General features: G+C 37.4%; 1 pseudogene; it reads left to right on the forward strand.

The window, feature by feature from the left end:
- Positions 1–14,214: 14,214 nt before the first annotated feature.
- LOC149160416 (L-type lectin-domain containing receptor kinase IV.2 pseudogene) lies at positions 14,215–16,592 on the forward strand (annotated as a pseudogene).
- Positions 16,593–17,064: the final 472 nt, after the last annotated feature.

Below are 17,064 nucleotides of genomic sequence, written 5' to 3' on the forward strand. Positions count from 1 at the left end.
TTTATGAATGGAACATTTAGTTTCCTAGATAAAGATCATATCTGGAGCTTCTTGTTTCATTCTATTACTAAGTATTCTTTGTTTTCTTTTACTACCTAGACTTCTGATATTCCAAGATGTGAACTTCAGTATTAAAGCTTTGTAAAGGAGTAGCTGGCTAGGTCTTTCATCTTACTTGAATCTATCATTAGCTTTCCACATTCCATCAATAGCTCATTCTTGTTTTTCCTGCCTCTTTTCTTTCCTGGGTTTCTAGGTGCTAATCCTAGTGTGGTTTTCATAGTTTTCACACCTTCGTTGCCCTTCCTTTCATTGTTTCTTTGCCTTTCCAACCCTTTAGCCTGAGTTTTCCATAGGAACAACTACTATACTTTGTTGAACTCTTCTTGAGGTAATGATTCTACCCCTCGCATGGTCCCCTGTTTCAAGAACCCTTCTAGATCTAGGTGTTCTCTATCAAGAATCTCCTGCAGTTCATGGTCCTACATTTCCATCTCACTCTGGGTCATTTATTGGTCCATCTCCAGTTCTACATCGCTTAGCATAGTCTCTTTCTGTTTATTAATATCATGTGTTTGTTCACTGTCTTCTTCTTTCTCCTTCTCCACTAGGCTTCCTTCCATTACCTAATCTACTTTTATTATCTCTTCTTCTTCTTCGAGTACTTGGAACCTAGTCAGACTAGCCTGTTGCCCTTCTGTTTGATGTTTCTTTGGCCCCTTTTTGCCCTCTTTTCCTCTATGTCCCACTTCGTGAAAATTTTCAGTATCTTTCATTGTGGTAGCTTTACTTATGTTCTCTATTTTACTGAGAGGGCAGTCTCTAAATAGGTGCCCATGCTCATGAAACCTACGACATCTGAAAGGAATATGTTCATAATCTACTGTTTGCACCCATTCTTCATCAAAAACTTCCAAGATGACCTCATCCGGTAGAGCTCCAGAGAGATCCATCTCCACACATATTCATGCAAAGGAAGTGTATTTTCCCCTTCTAGTGGCCTTAGAAGCTTTGACAAAATGCCCTAATTTGTTTCCTATGGCAGATAATGATTCTGTTTGCCTGTAATCAAGAGGTAGGGAGTAGAGTCTTAACCAGACCGGGACCAAAGTGAAAGTCTCTCACTCCAGGACAAAATTCATCATCCACGACCGCATGTAGAGGCCTGCTGCTACATAAAAGTAGGGCCCTCCTTCAAACACCCTGTCTTTATCCTCAATATTTGTAAAAACCACAGTGAAGAAACCTTTTGACCCAAGATGTAGGTCTATGATTCCTTTTGGTTTCCAATGGTATTTAATCCATGTCTGCAATGCCTTTTTAGTGGGCCATAATCCCATGAATTTGCAAATGATAGCATATGTCTGCATGTGGTCCCTATGCACTTGTAGAGCAGGATCATTTAAAACTACTCTGGGTGTGACCTCATCTTTGTGTTTACATGGCCCCTTTTGTGCTTTATTTTTTGCTCCCTGTTCCTTGTATTCTTCCTCATTTTATTTTGTGCTATTATTCTCCCTTTATTTGGTAAAATATTTCTCCTCTTCCATGTTCTTTTTCCCTTCTCTTGAAGGACCTCTGACAGTTTCTATTGGTTTCTTACATCTGCTGGCAACAGCCTGCCTGTAGGAGGGAGTGGAGCTCCCTCCTTTGTGCCCTTCCATGGAGTTCAACACCTGTAGAAGCCTAAAAATCCTAGCTTTTCGTCCACGTCTCCCCCTATCATGTGTCGTCTGAGAAAGAATCTTCCCTTGTTCTAAATATCCATTCATCTATGTATTACATCCATTTTCTTTTTGCTCTGAGGAGAAATTCAATTGCAGTGGAAGAATAGACTGATGATGCTTGCCTAGCTCAATGAGAAAACGAAATAACAAAGATTCATCTAATTTTATGAAATAGTCGTAGTCCTCGCATTATGAATCAATGGACAGAGGAAACCAAATTTCTAAATAAGTTAAACACACTAAATGGCTTGCACTAAAATCACACCATGCACACGATAAAGTTGTGGCTCCGCTAATTCAAATTACTTAAATTGTTTGAAAATGGAACATAAATAGACACAAAAACTCATGACTCATGGACAGATATTGTATAATGTCAGTAATGGTTATTCCCATTTTATCTTTTGAACATTTGCTAATTTCTTTTGAAATTTAGATTTTACATAAACTATCATAAACTACAAATTAATTGGGAGTACTTATCTCTTACACTATTGTGTATTGATTCATGTTTTAGCTAAGATTAAAATCTTTAAATTTTGTCTATGAAATTTAAATACATCTTTTGTCAAGGGCTTTGTGAATGTGTTAATTCTTTAAATTTACAAAATTATAAGTGAATTTCTCTATTATTTACAAAATCTCTAATAAAGTGATATCTCATATAAATATGTTTGTTTCTCTCATAACCAACAAATTTCTTTGATAAATATATTATTGAATTGTTGTCATGATAGACTTTTAATCGGTCCCTATTCTTCTTCTTATATATCACCCAATAATCCACGTAACTAAACTATTCTTGTTGCTACTACATATATAAAAATAATGATATTGTAACAATTAGAATTTACTTGAACCAAGATTAAAAAATAATACATCTGGAAGTACTCTTACAGTTATTTGTAATACCTACAAAATAACTCTTAATATATTCATCTAATCCACTTAACCAAACTATTATGGTTTCTACTATATATCTACTTCAAATAATGATATTGTAATAATTGACTTGAACCAAGATAAAAAAAAACATCTTGAAGCACTCTTACAGTTATTTGTAATACTTACAAAATAGTTTTAGTTGGATAATATCCAACTAGGAGATTCGTGCTAGAGTATAATATATCATATCTTGTTGTTCCAACTGTATATCTTAGAATTCATTTTTACCTTGCCAATGAGAGTCCCTGGAGACTCCATGAACCTAGTAATCAAATTAATAACATATGCAATATCTAGTCTACTGGTAATGAGATACATAAGACTATTTTGGATCCTATTTATACCTCTCTAAGTGTTGTTCATATTGTAATTAGAGTTGGTGTTAGTTTACAATTCATCATCCTGAACCTCTTTAGCGCATTCATGGCATACCTTACTTGTAAAAAGAACTATCTGAATCTGATTGAATGACTTCAATAAGAAGAAGGAATCTCATTAATTCAAAATCAATCATTTCACATTCTTGCTTCATAGTTAATTTAAACTTTTCTACTAATAGATTCCTTGTGAAAATCATATCATCAATACATCAACAAATAATTAGAATTTGTCCTTGCTCATTCACATTTGTAAACAATGTAGGCTCATTGTTGCTTTTTCTAAATCCACCATAATGCATATATGAATCAATCTTGCTATAGCAAGCTCTAGGAGCTTGCTTAAGTCCATAGAGACATTTTTTCAACCTCTATACGTTATATTTGTGTGAATTCACCACATATGCTATTGGTTTCTCTAGATACACTTCTTCTTAAAAAATTTCATTTAAGAACATTGAATTTGCATCCATATAATAAACTTTCCACCTTTTCTGATGTACTAGGACTAAGACAAATTTAAATCTATCTAAACTTGTAACCAATGCAAATGTCTCACCACTATCCACTTTAGGGTACTATGCAAAACCTTTTTCTATCAATTTGTCATTATACTTTTCAAATTTTCATTTCACATTGAGTGTTATACTATAAACCCATTTGAGTTCATCTAAGCCTTTAAAAAATTCTCCCAAACTTCTAGTCTTTCTAGACCTTAAGGAATTAATTTTATGATTAGATTCACTACTTGATTGAGTAGTAAGAGTAGACTAAGTAGTTAGAGTAAATTTGAATAGAATGTCATGTATTTCTTGTTTAAATTCAAAATATTTGTTAATTATCAATTTCTTTGTTATTTAGTTATAAAATATATATGCCTTGGAGTGATTATTGTACTTAATAAAAATGCACTTTTCCCTTTTGTCATCTAGCTTCCTTCTCAACTCTCTAGCCACATTAACATATGCCACATGACCAAATACTCTAAAGTATGCTACACTGCAAATCATATATGTCCATGTTTCGTGGAACATTGTTCTTTATACTTTTAATGGGATATTTGTTCAAAACATAAACTTAGAAAGTTATTGCTTTTCTCCAAAAAATATTTGATAGACATTTTTCCTTCAACATGCTTCTAGACATATTCATGATGGTTTTATTCTTCCTCCTAACCACACCATTTTTTTTGTAGTGTATACATTGTTCTAAACTATATTTTGATCCCATGATGCTTGTAGAAGTTACATATAGCAAAATCATGCTTTAGTCATTTTCTTGTAGTCAGACTCATTCTTTCCTAAGTAACTCAATTAGCTCTAATGTGGAGGTAGTGTATAATAAGTAGAATGGGGGAGGGCATGGTCCCTAGGGCAAAACCTAAGCCCAACAATAGACCTGGGAGGTTGTTGAGTCCTTTCAAGTTTTAGTTCACCTAGATATATGGATTGAAATTCATAATTTGGACACCATATCATCAAGAGATAGAAAATCCTTCTCTGACACAGAGCTCATTGAGGATATAGGATAGTGATTTCCTGACTTGGGAAAAACCTACGAGAGGAAAAAATAATACTACCAAGATTTGTCTCTCTATTGACAAATAAAAACCCTATTGGGCATGCTTCTTAATGGGAGGGAGGCATAAAGGTATAGTGTCTTTGTAGGCCTAGAAGATGTGAAACAAGAGAAGGGAAACCATTTTTTTTGTATGGAATGTTTGGACATGTAGTTGGCTCAGATTGAGAGACATATCCTATGCATCATTGCAACATCATCTCCTCTAAGATTTGTAACAACCACGGGTTTAAAGTTCATGTAATAAAGTTAATAAAGGTAAAATAAGACCAAGGTCATGGGACATGTATTCTAAGTTGAATGTTGGGCAAAACATCATAGTGGGTGTTCATTTGGTTTATTATGGCTAAGGAAATTGGCAAAGGCATTGGCAAAGGCTTTGGAAATTCAAAGAGGCATTAATTGGTATTTTATTTATGAAAATAAAGGAAAACACGAGAAAAGGGAGATGAAAGGTCACAAATTTGCATGGGATGGAAATTGAAAGAAAAATAGAGGAAATTGAAGAAAATAGAGGCCTCAATAATAAAAAGTTTAAGAGGATTAGTTCACATCATTTTGTCAATTTGGCTTTGGAATTACTCTCAGAGAGAGAAGTGCATCAAGGGGAGAAAGCAATTAAAGTAAGGCAAAGGAAGGAAAAGGAAAGAAAAAGGACGAGCAAGGAAGAGTTGGATCAAGCGGGTTCAACAAGAATACTTGCAGATAACAAGTTGTATGTGTGATTTCCTAACTGGGTTTGGAATTCATGACACATGCATGTGTGTATTTGGTTCATTTGTTGTCATTGGCATGGGTTTTGTCTAGTTTGATAGTGGTTTCAGCCTTACCTTGCCATTTCTAGATAGCCATGGTGTGATGGGATTCATTCTTGGTTCAGATTTGGATTGCTGAAAGGTTTTGGATCCAGGTGAGGTGGTTTTGGAAAAATCCCCAAGGTTGGGGGTGGATATGGTCTTCTCTAGTAATCCCTCAATAGGTGGGTGGAGAAAGGAAAATTTCTCAAGGGATGGTGAAGAAATTCGGAGGCATCCAAGCTTGGTTTGGTTTTGTGATCTCAGGACCGATTTAGGGGAGATCACGGTAGTGTGAGGGTGTAGGTGGTTTAACTTCTGGATTCCCTTATTTTTTTATGTATTGGCTTATCCCATGAGATCCCACATTCATGCTTGGAATATGACATGGGATTGATTCACTGAAAGAGATATTTTTTTCATACCAATATATGGTCAGGTGGTACATGGAAGTCCTTGACTTGGTTGGTTTTGTAAAATGTTTATAAGATTTAATTTCCTCTTGTATTTTATGAGTAAATGTACTTGTCATGATGTGTAATTTTATTTTATATGCATTGAAATCATACACATGATGATTATGGTTATTGCATTAAGACCTTCATGTTATATGTATCATGTTAATCTAGATTGGCATGTGCAAATGCTTATGGTTATGATATTTAGGTATTAGTCGATATATTTGTGATATTGTGGTGTACTAATCTGAACTAAGTTGTGCAAAGGTTATAACCTCTCCTGAGATACATTGAGGTATGAGTTTGATTATGTTTCTATTTGGTTTATCTAACATGCTATGTTTACAGGTTGTTTGAATGTTTAATTAATCGCATATGTGTATATAAGCTTTCATGAATGAATGATCTTGTTTTAAGATGGTTTTACTAATACACTATGTGTTGAGGAACTGATATGTACTTGAGTGCAAGTGGGTGATAGTTGTAGTATTATGATTAATGACTATGAGTTGATTGCATATTATGATATGGTTGTTAGTCTTGGTAAAGGTTGATTTCAAATTAATAGACATGATGCCTTGATCCTTGGGACATGTGACTAACATGTGTGAACAGTTGCAAGGAAACATGCTTGGTATTAACATGAAAAGGTAACAGTTAATTTTTTTATATAACTAACAGTTGGGTGATGTGAAAGTACATAGTAAGACTTGATTGCAACAAGGTAAAAGGTACAAGAAAGGAATGGGGTGAGAATTCCTCTGGCTATGTTTGAAAACCACAATTCCAAATGAATGAGTGCTTTGCATGACTACAGAAGTATTATTCACCTTGATTTTTCCTCACACTATGTGGATTGTACTATATTCATGAACATGTATTTGACAGGTATAACAGTGGCTTTCCAGTTATGGTTGTATTCTTCAAGGAATTGGAGTCCCTTGAGAGCCTATATATGTACATTTTCACATATAAGGTCACGTTCTTGGCACAACAAGATAAGGTAACTAGTATATTGTATATCTATTTTTGCACTGATAGATGTGTGTTTATGGCAATATGATGCAAGGGAGTTGCATGGCAAAAGAGACTTCCATGAAATCTTGAAGAAGGCTTGGATTGAGCTTTCCCTTAGAGGCTTTGGGAACCCATGGGGACTGAGTCATGGGGTTTCTTGCTAGTTTTGTGCTTTCGATGCTTTGTGATTTGGTTGTTCTTGATTTGTAGTTTTATTTATGTCTGGTGCATGCGCATGCCACTTTGTTTGTGTTGTTGTATTGCTATTGGTTTTTCATGGTTTTATTCTTGGTTTCTTTTGGTTATTTCCTTTTACGTTTCGAGGGTATTGGGACTTGGTTGGGAAGGAGGAAGTTAATTGAGCTTAGGGAGCACTGAATGATACCCAACTGGTGATATAAGACATGGATCAAGCCTAGATGCATGAGCAAAGGGCAGTTAGAGGCAAGAGTATGAAATCCAATTAGATTGGTTGGGTCCATTGGGATAAATGGATGGTGGCAGGATAGTCATGAGAAAGGTAATAGGAAAGGTAAATTTAATGGATCTGAAGTATCATATGCCTTGGCTAAGTTGGGAATTGTTGTGCTCAATGTTGTGCATGTTTTGCACAGATAAAGGGAGTTCTCTTAACCTTGACCTTTTGATATCTAGTAATTACGTTGTAATCATGATTATATATATATATATATATATATATATAGAGAGAGAGAGAGAGAGAGAGAGAGAGATACATGTATGTATGTCATTGTCTGACATGATTATCACAGATCATGATTGTTTTATGTTAATGATTATATATATGTATGTATATATGTCATTGTCTGATCGGATCATCAGGGATCATGCTTGTGGAGGAATGATTGCTTATGTAGGTGAATGGCATGAAGAGGTTCATGGTTTATGAGGAATCAAGTGGGAAGAGTAGCCCTGATAGATATGTGAGGTTAGTATCGTGTGGATATGAATTGGTATTATGTGCTTGTACTATGTCTGTGTTTATGCTATGGAAGATAATGTTGAGGGATACATTAGCTAAATGAAAGCAATGTGATCTGCAACATGCAAGGACAAGCATGGATAGTGGAAAGACAATAGAAGCTAGGTTTCTTGGTAGAGACAGTGTGGTATCTGGATGTACTGTACTATGGTTTTGTATATGTTGTACATGTTATACCTGTGGTGTTGCGTACATTGCAAGTGGTGTTGTGTACACGTTGTGCAGGCAGTAATGTGTACATTGGGTGTTGTGTACACGTTGTGGAGGTGTCGTTGTGTACATGTGGTATTCTGTACATGTCGTACATGTTGTGTTTTGTATATTTGGTATGGTGTTACGAGTATTGTGTATTCATTGTATCGCGACATGTGTATTTGTGGTATTGTACAGTGTGTACGTATATGTATTGTGTTGTACACCAGGTGTAGATGTATGTGTTGTGTTGTACACTGGGTGTAAGTGTATGTGTCATATTTTACACCAGGTGTAGGTGTAAGTGTTTTGTTGTACACTAGGTGTTGGTGTATGTGTTGTTTTGTGCACTGGGTGTAGGTGTATGTGTCGTGTTGTACACCGGGTGTAGGTGTATGTGTGGCATTGAGCACCTAATGTTGGTGTATCTATTTTGTTGTACATTGTGTATGTGTATGTGTTGTACAGTGTGATGGGAGAGGAAGATATGGGACTGTCTAGGCCCTTGTTGTTGATATTGAGGGTTGGGGTGGTTTAGTCTCTAGATGCCCTTCTTGTTTCTATTGAGGGTTCATGCAGTTTTGTCTCAAGATACCCTTGTTGTTATTGAGGGTAGAGGCGGTTCAGTTTTTGGATACCCTTGTTGTTGATATTGAGCAAGGAGGCGGTTTAGTCTCTAGATTCCCTTGTTCCTTGAAAAGAAGAGAATTGGGTGCTTTCCAGGTTTGGTAATTGATTCAATGTGTGTACAGAAAGGAAAAATAACAAAGGAAGAAGCAAAGAATCATTGAAATATAAGTATTAGTATTTTATTTTAGTTTTTAACTATGCATGTGATTTATGATGATTTTGTTTTGAGCTGACCAGATGTTATATGTTTATACATGATGGTTTGATTAAAGAGCTATTTGATTTGTTGTGACAGGAAATAGACAGAATTGCAAGTGTACCTTATTGACGGGCAACCAATGAGGTATGATTTGAGTTTATTTCAATTCCTTTTGGGTCTAAAGGAAATTATGTGCTTAGTACAGGAAAGCATGGAAATGCCCAAGTTTGGGTGGTTGGAAATACCCAGGTTTGGGTGGTTGGAAATGCTCATTTTGGGGTGGTTGAAACTGATTTCAAGAATTAGCAATGGTAAAATGAATTAGAACAGACAACAATATGTTGGTAAAGCATTGAGGAGCAGGACCATTATGTGACACTAGTACCCAGTAGTGCCCATTGATTTCCATGAGCATGCTATGACCGGTATGATGGTTTTGGGGTAGGGATATGCCTTTTTTTAAGACCTTCTGATGTGAGGAAACCTTTCCATGTGAGGGGTCACTCGAGGGACTGTGTAGCAAAGAAGGGGATTCCCGCGGAACTTGGAATGTGTGTGACTGCACGAAAAGGGGTGACCGATTGCCTAAGGGATGTGTAGAAGAGAAGGGAAGGTTGGGGAATGGATTTCTTTTTGTCGTTAGCATTTTCAGGAGGATCAGATACACATTGGGAGTGTGCCCTGGAACAATGAGTCGGTAACTGTTCACTAAAGGAACAAGTAGTGAAGAATCATATCGCTGGACACTGGATACATGTTTTGCTTTAGCAGTGGATTTTGGACTTCCTAGGAAGGAGGTTAATCATAGTACTGCTTTGAGGGTGGAGGTGTGAGCCTTTGGATTCCCTTTTTGCTAATGCAGGCATCGTATCCTTTTATTTGCGAGTCAGAGAAAATGTGCATATGTATATATATGTGAAATGAGAGGAGAGAAACCAAATTTGTGAAACGGGAGCAGAGAAACCAATTTTTTTGTATGGAATGATTGGACATGCACTTGACTCAGATTGAGAGACATATCCCATGCATCACTACTGCATCAACTCCTCGAGGATCTGTAATAGCCCTAGGTTAAAAGTTTATGTAATAAAATTAATAAAGGAAAAATAAGACCAAGGTCATGGGACATGTATTCCAAGTTGAATATTGGGAAAAAACATCCTAATAGGTGTTCATTTGGTTCATTATGGCTAAGAAAATTAGAAAATACATTGGAAAAGGCTTTAAAAATGTAAAGAGACATTAATTGGTATTTTATTTATGAAAATAAAGGAAAATAGGAGAAAAGGGAGATGAAAGGTCATAGGTTTACATGAGAGGGAATTGAAGGAAAAATAGAGGAAATTGAAGAAAATAGAGGCCTCAATAATAAAAAGGCATCTGAGTATTAGTTCATAGCCTTTTGTCAGGTTGGCTTTGGAATTAATCTCAAAGAGAGAAGAGCATCAAGAGGATACATCAAGCAAGCAAGTAAAGGAAAGTAAAGGAAAGACAAGGAAAGCAAAAGGACAAGCAAGGAAGAGTTGGATCAAGTAGCTTCAACAAGAATACTTGTAGGTAACAGGTTGCATGTGTGATTTCCTAGCTGGTTTTGGCATGCATGGTACATGCATGTTTGTATTTGGTTCATTTGTTATCATTGGCATGTGTTTTGTCGAGTTTGACAGTAGTTTCTGCTTTGCCTTGCCATTTTTGGATAGCCATGGTGTGATAAGATTGATTCATGGTTGAGTTTTGTATTGTTGGAAGGTTTTGGATCCGGGTGAGGTGGTCTTAGGAAAATCCCAAGGGTTGGGGTGATGATAGTATTCTCTGGGAAGCCCTCAATAGGTGGGTGAAGACATTAAAATTCATCAAGGGATGGTGAAGGAATTCTAAGGCATCCAAGCTTGGTTTGGTTTTATGATCTTGGAACCGAGTTAGGTGAGATAATGGTAGTGTGAGGGTGGAGGTGGTTTAACCTCTCGATTCTCTTGGTTGTTTATGTATTGGTTTATCCCATGAGATCCCACATTCATGCTTGGAATATGACACATGGGTGATTGGCTAAAAGAGAGATTTGGTTTAGCCCAATCTATGGTCGAGTGGTGTTGGGATAGGGTCCCTAGTGTAAGTTTTGGGGTTAATTAACTCAATTTTTGTATAAGTTTTTGTAAAATATGTAAAGTCTCTGTGAAATGTGGATGCGGAGTGCGCAGGTAGATAAGATTCAAAGGGGTCTTAGCCCCTTGGTTGGGTAAGTAAATAGGTCGGTTTTGGGACTCACCCATGGTCCGCGCACCATGGTATTGTATTGAAGAAAGCTATATATAGGTGAGTCATGGCGAGTCTAAGGAATAACTAAGTCAAGAAAGAGCAAGATAGAGATAGTTTTGGGCAAGTTCTAAGGATCCTGTAGCTGAGTGCGTAGGAGGCCTTGTTAAGTCTGCAGCTGAGTGCACGGATCCTTGCAGCTGAGTTTGCAGGGCAGAGAAATCTATAATTTCAATGCTGGAATTGAATAAAGATTGATTTTGAAGAATTATCGGGCAATTTAGTATTATTGTTAATTCTGCTTATGTTATCTTCTATCGCTCAATAATATGTTTTTATAATGTATGAATGTTGCACGAAACTGCTAAATCTATCTTATTTATGCATGTTTTAAGTAATTATCTGTGTTTGTGAAGTTAAGGGTTATTTCTATTATGATTTCTGATGAGTTGGATAGATCTGTGCGAAGGCAGATCTAGGATTATTTATTGATGCGCGAAAGTGGATAATCTGCTTGTTTAAGGTCCGCAAAAACTAATTGTAGACCTTTGCGAAGGTCTCGAAGTCAATTTTCTCGAGTTACAGTAACGATCCCTAGAAGGATACCAATCTGCGAGAAGACAAAACTAAACTATCAAAGCTTAAGAACCACTTATCACATGTCCCTAGATGTAGAAACCTGGTTCTAGCATCCCCCAATACTGCTTCGGGTGAGACTACGGCCTACGCTATGCAGATTATTGTTGAAAGGGTCAGCAGCTAGGGTTTTGTTGGTTGGCACGAACAACTCTGAACCCGAGTTAGGCCCCCTTAAGCCAACAGGTGGTACAAGGAAGTCCCTGACTTGGTTGGCTTTTGCATATGTTAATAACAAAATTTCCTCTTGTATTTTATGAGTAAATGTCCTTGTAATGATGTGGCTTTGATGATTGTTCTATCATTGTTATTTATCTAGTTATATGTTGGTTATAAGCATGGTTTTATGACAGATTCTAGTTATGGCTCTTATCATGATTTGATTGGTTAATGAATATTTATTGAATGCATGATTTAATAGATGTTATTGCAGCTATTAAGAGAGGGCATTAGATTTTTTTGGTGAATCTCAAATAAGTTTCAGATCTCTATGTTCAGATATGCATTCATGACCTGTAGATTTCATGTTCACCATGCGTTTGACGAAATGTTTATCATGGTTAGGCCTGGTTAGTTCAAGTTCTTGTCTAAGTTTTGCATTAATGGCCTTGTCCTTGTGCCATTCATCATTCTGGAAATTTCTATCAAGTTCTGGGAAGAGGTCTAGATCCTAGCCCCGAAAAGGTGGCTTGGATTCTGAGGTCACATGCACATAACTGAGAATTCTAGACTGCAATCGTTGGGAGGTAAGGATATCCATGCAATTGGAGGGTTACAACCACTAGCTTACCTTGTTTTGCAAGTGACTAGGAGTCCATATTACTAAAATGGAAAGTTAGCTAAGGGTTTGGGCACCTATAGTGGTTGTTTAGCTCCTAGGGTCCTATAGCGCCTAAGGAAGGTCAGTGAAGTTTCAATTTGTCGATTCTGCTTTCTTAACTATACTTAGGAGTTTGAGTCATGTCATAGTAGCCTCAACTCATGTTTACTCCAACATGCCGGTGAAAGTGAGTAAATGTGGGAGGGGTCGTTCTGAGATTTAGTGTGCAAGATTTAGCGCTTGCTACCTCCTTTAATTCCTAGTTTTCTCATGATATCTGTCAATTTCTTTTTGTTTTGATTTGTTGTAGAATCTCTTGTTATGCTTCAGGTGTTAAGACTCTTGAAATTTTGAACTACTTATTCACTACTTATTCTATAGGCTTTCCCGTTGGGCAGATTGAGACCATTTGCCATAATATATGTTGGTGATGGAATGATGACTAATGTAATCTACGTAATGATTTTGTGAGATTTAGAAAAAGAAAAAATCAAATTAAAAGAAAAAAACCATAAAATTTAAATATCTCTTTTATATTCATTTCCATACTTATATTGATATGTATATAAACTTACAAAATTTTAATTCAAGTATCAATAATTACTAAATTAATGATAGGATTTAAATATTATTCACACAATATTTTTAGTAACTATTATGATAAAGAATTGAGATTTATCTTAAATATAATTATGTTTTTTTGTTATTTTTTAATTTAATTAAAAAATATTAAAAATTGAAATTAATATATTCATATATATATATATATATAATTGAAATGAATTATAATTTTTTCCCTATTTTAATTGTATATAAAATGAAATTATTTAGATATGACGGCCGCCGTGTTCGAACCCTGCGGAGGTCCCCCCTTCGGCGATATGTGACGGCTTTGCCGTATCAGCCGGCTTCGGCCGTATTCTGTCTGGCTTCGGCCTTATTGTATTCTGGCTTCGGCCGTATTCTGACTGGCTTCGGCCATATTGTAATCATGAGGGCTTCGGCCATATATGGATTTTCTCTCTGAAAAAAAAGCTATATAATAAATTGAAAATAAATAATCATAATTAATTATAATAAATTGAAACTAAATAATCCTAATTAATTATTTTGTGATATATTTTTTATGTACACTTATTTATTTATATATAATAATAATAATTCAAAATAAAATTATAAATTATTTTAACACGTATTTACCACTGCGTTTGCTTAGGATCACGCCACCATTAACAAGGATGAGATCACGGATCGGAAGATGCCACTTTTAGATGAGAAGTTATCCAAATTACAACTACGATATCAATGTCACTGTCACATTAAAATAATTTATTGCAATTTCACTTCTGCATCTGTAATTAGGTACCGACTAGTTTACCGTTCCGAAAGTTCAGCATTGTTCGGAGTCATTTTGTGTTATTCCTCTTTCCTTCCTCTATACGAGGTCTTATTTTCTCGGTCATTTCCCTGTTATTTCTCTACCGTTCCGAAAGAGTAATATTTTAACAATACGAAATTTCCGTGGTCACAAGTTCATTTATAAGAATTTTACAATAGGAAACGTAGTCCTTCAATGCTCTCGCCAACGATTTTCGAAGGGTGCTTTTAGGGCTAACAAACCTTTGAACGATAACTACATCCAACTCCCCAGTCTGTTTCATTTATTTGATAGACGTTTTGTGGCTATAGATCACTCGAGTATGTATGAACGTCCATCATCTATTTACTCTTCCCCAGAAGAAATTTAGCTCCACCCAAAGAAACGACTAATGATGCTAATACCCTGGCGCAGACTCCTCCTGATAGCCTGCACCTCCTATTTCTTACCACTTATTCCTGCACAGGCCGATGAGGATCATCCACATACCACTTTCATCTTCGACGGATTTAACGGAACCCGCCTGATCCTGGAAGAGGAGGCTTCTGTCATCGGCTCCAAATCCGTGCTCGCTCTCACAAAGCACTCGCATTTTGTTATTGGCCGTGCGCTGTATTCAATTCCCGTGCAGATGAGAAGCAACGAGACTCGTTTCTCCTTTAGCACTACCTTCGTTTTTTCCATGGTGCATCCTTCCTCGACCGAAGGAGGACATGGACTAGCCTTCATCATGATGCCCCACAGATACCCCATTCGCGCTCTGGCGACCCAGTATCTGGGCTTGTTTGACCTCAGCAGTAACGGGGAGCCGTACAATCACTTATTTGCAGTGGAGTTCGATACGTGCAAGAATCTGGAATTTAATGATCCGGACGACAACCACGTAGGTGTAGACATCAGCAGCATCATTTCGAGGCAGACCAAGCCTGCCGGATATTGGGATGGGGAGGACAGCTTCCATGGATTGAGCCTCAAGAGTGGACGGAACATACAGGCCTGGATCGATTACAATCATGCACAAAGCCGCCTCAATGTTACCATCACATTGGCCGGCTCGCCGAGACCTGAGAGGCCGCTGATATCTCTGAAAATCAATCTTAGCAACATTTTGCAAGAGAAGATGTTTGTTGGATTTTCAGCAGCCACAGGGGTCTTGGTGGAAGACCATTACGTTATGGCGTGGAGCTTCACCACCCAAGGCACGGCGCCGCCGCTCGATGTGTCGCGTCTCCCTTCATTTGCTAACATGTATTCCAAACGTCTGGACCCGGGATTCATAGCCGGCGTCACCGTGGCCACCTTGGTTCTCTTCTCGCTGGCGATTGGGACGGTCCTGTTTCTCAAAAGAGCAAAAACCAGGGAAATGATCGAAGAATGGGAGGAAGAGTACTGGCCCCATAGATTCACTTACAGGGAGCTCAGCATCGCCACCAGCAGATTCCGGCATGATAATGTTTTGGGACAAGGGGGTTTTGGCAAAGTTTACAAGGGCGTTCTCCCCAGCAGCGGCCAAGAAGTCGCAGTGAAGTGCATAATGAAGGAGTTCACAGAAGGAATGAAAGGGTTCGTCGCAGAGATCTCTAGCATGGGACGTCTACAACACCGGAATCTGGTCCATCTACGGGGCTGGTGCCGGAGGGAAAATAAATTATTCATAATTTACGACTATATGCCTAACGGTAGCTTGGATAATCTCATATTCGGGAACCCAACCATAGTCCTGGCCTGGCCTCGGCGATACGCGATCCTAAAAGGCGTGGCTGTGGGACTGCTGTATCTTCACGAGGAATGGGAGAAAATGGTCATCCACAGAGATATTAAGGCCAGCAATGTGCTTCTGGATTCCGAGCTCAACGGGCGGCTAGGAGATTTTGGTCTCGCTCGGCTGCATGATCACAGCAAGGATCCTTCGACGACTCATGTGGTCGGAACTTTGGGGTACATAGCGCCGGAGCTCATATACACGGGGAAGGCCACTCCCACCTCGGATGTATTCAGCTTCGGGATTCTGCTGTTGGAAGTGGCATGCGGGAGGAGGCCCGTGGATCTGTCGAAGGACGCCGAGCAAACAGTTTTGGTGGAGTGGGCGTGGGAGCTGTACAAGGAGGGGAGGCTGGTGGAAGCATCGGATCCAAAGCTGGAGAAGGACGGATATGATGTAGGCGAGATGGAGAAGGTGCTGAAATTGGGGTTGTTGTGTTCTCACCCAGAGCCGGAGAACCGGTTGCGCATGCGCCATGTTTGCCAAATACTGGAAGGCGAAGCTCCTCTTCCGGACATCTGCATGGCTTCGTTAAACGTCAGTGTTATGGGTTCTTGACCCACAGCTGGGCTTTCTCCTTTATGTTACAAAATAAGGATGGGAAAAACGTGGAGCAAGAGGCTTTCAAATTCAAATTCAAATTCTCCGCTAATCGAATTGCAAAATGTTCTGATACAGAATTCTCCATCGCATTAAGGTAACCTGTACAAAAGAATTAACAGGTGTTGTACACAATTTCATATAAAGGCATGGATATATTATTGTTTTACGTCTATTACTGTAAATGAAAATGTTGTCATACAAATATCCAACCAAATTTCATAATATACCAAATTTCATTTCATAATATAAGAAAGAGTTGTTTTTAAGTAGGATTTTTTGGATTTTCTTGTGCTGGAATTTGATTAAAAAAATTTGATTAGAAATTTTGATTTGTGTTATTTAAATTGGTTTTTTAACTATATGTACAGATTTAACACTCTAAAACATTTTAATTGTGCAGAGCTTACTCACTAAGCTTGTAATTTTAATAAATTTTTATCCAATTTTTTTAAAATTCTAAAAATCCATTAAAACACTCCTAAAATATGACACATGCTATATTTAATAATTTTTATTATTATTTATTTTATGGTTTGAAAAGCAAAATGAAAAGTTGCAGAATTCTAACTGCAATGTGCAAAAAGTTGCAGAATAGCAGAGTGGGCGTTTAAAGATGGTTTTATGATTTCGTTTTTCATTATGAAATAAACATTTAATTACTTTATAACATGTATGTTACGCGAAGGAAAAAAAAA

The sequence above is a fragment of the Pinus tabuliformis genome, chromosome 5_2 (genome assembly GCF_031772625.1).
Source record: "Pinus tabuliformis cultivar Carrire ecotype Pingquan chromosome 5_2, CPIR1, whole genome shotgun sequence".
NCBI lineage: Eukaryota > Viridiplantae > Streptophyta > Pinopsida > Pinales > Pinaceae > Pinus > Pinus tabuliformis.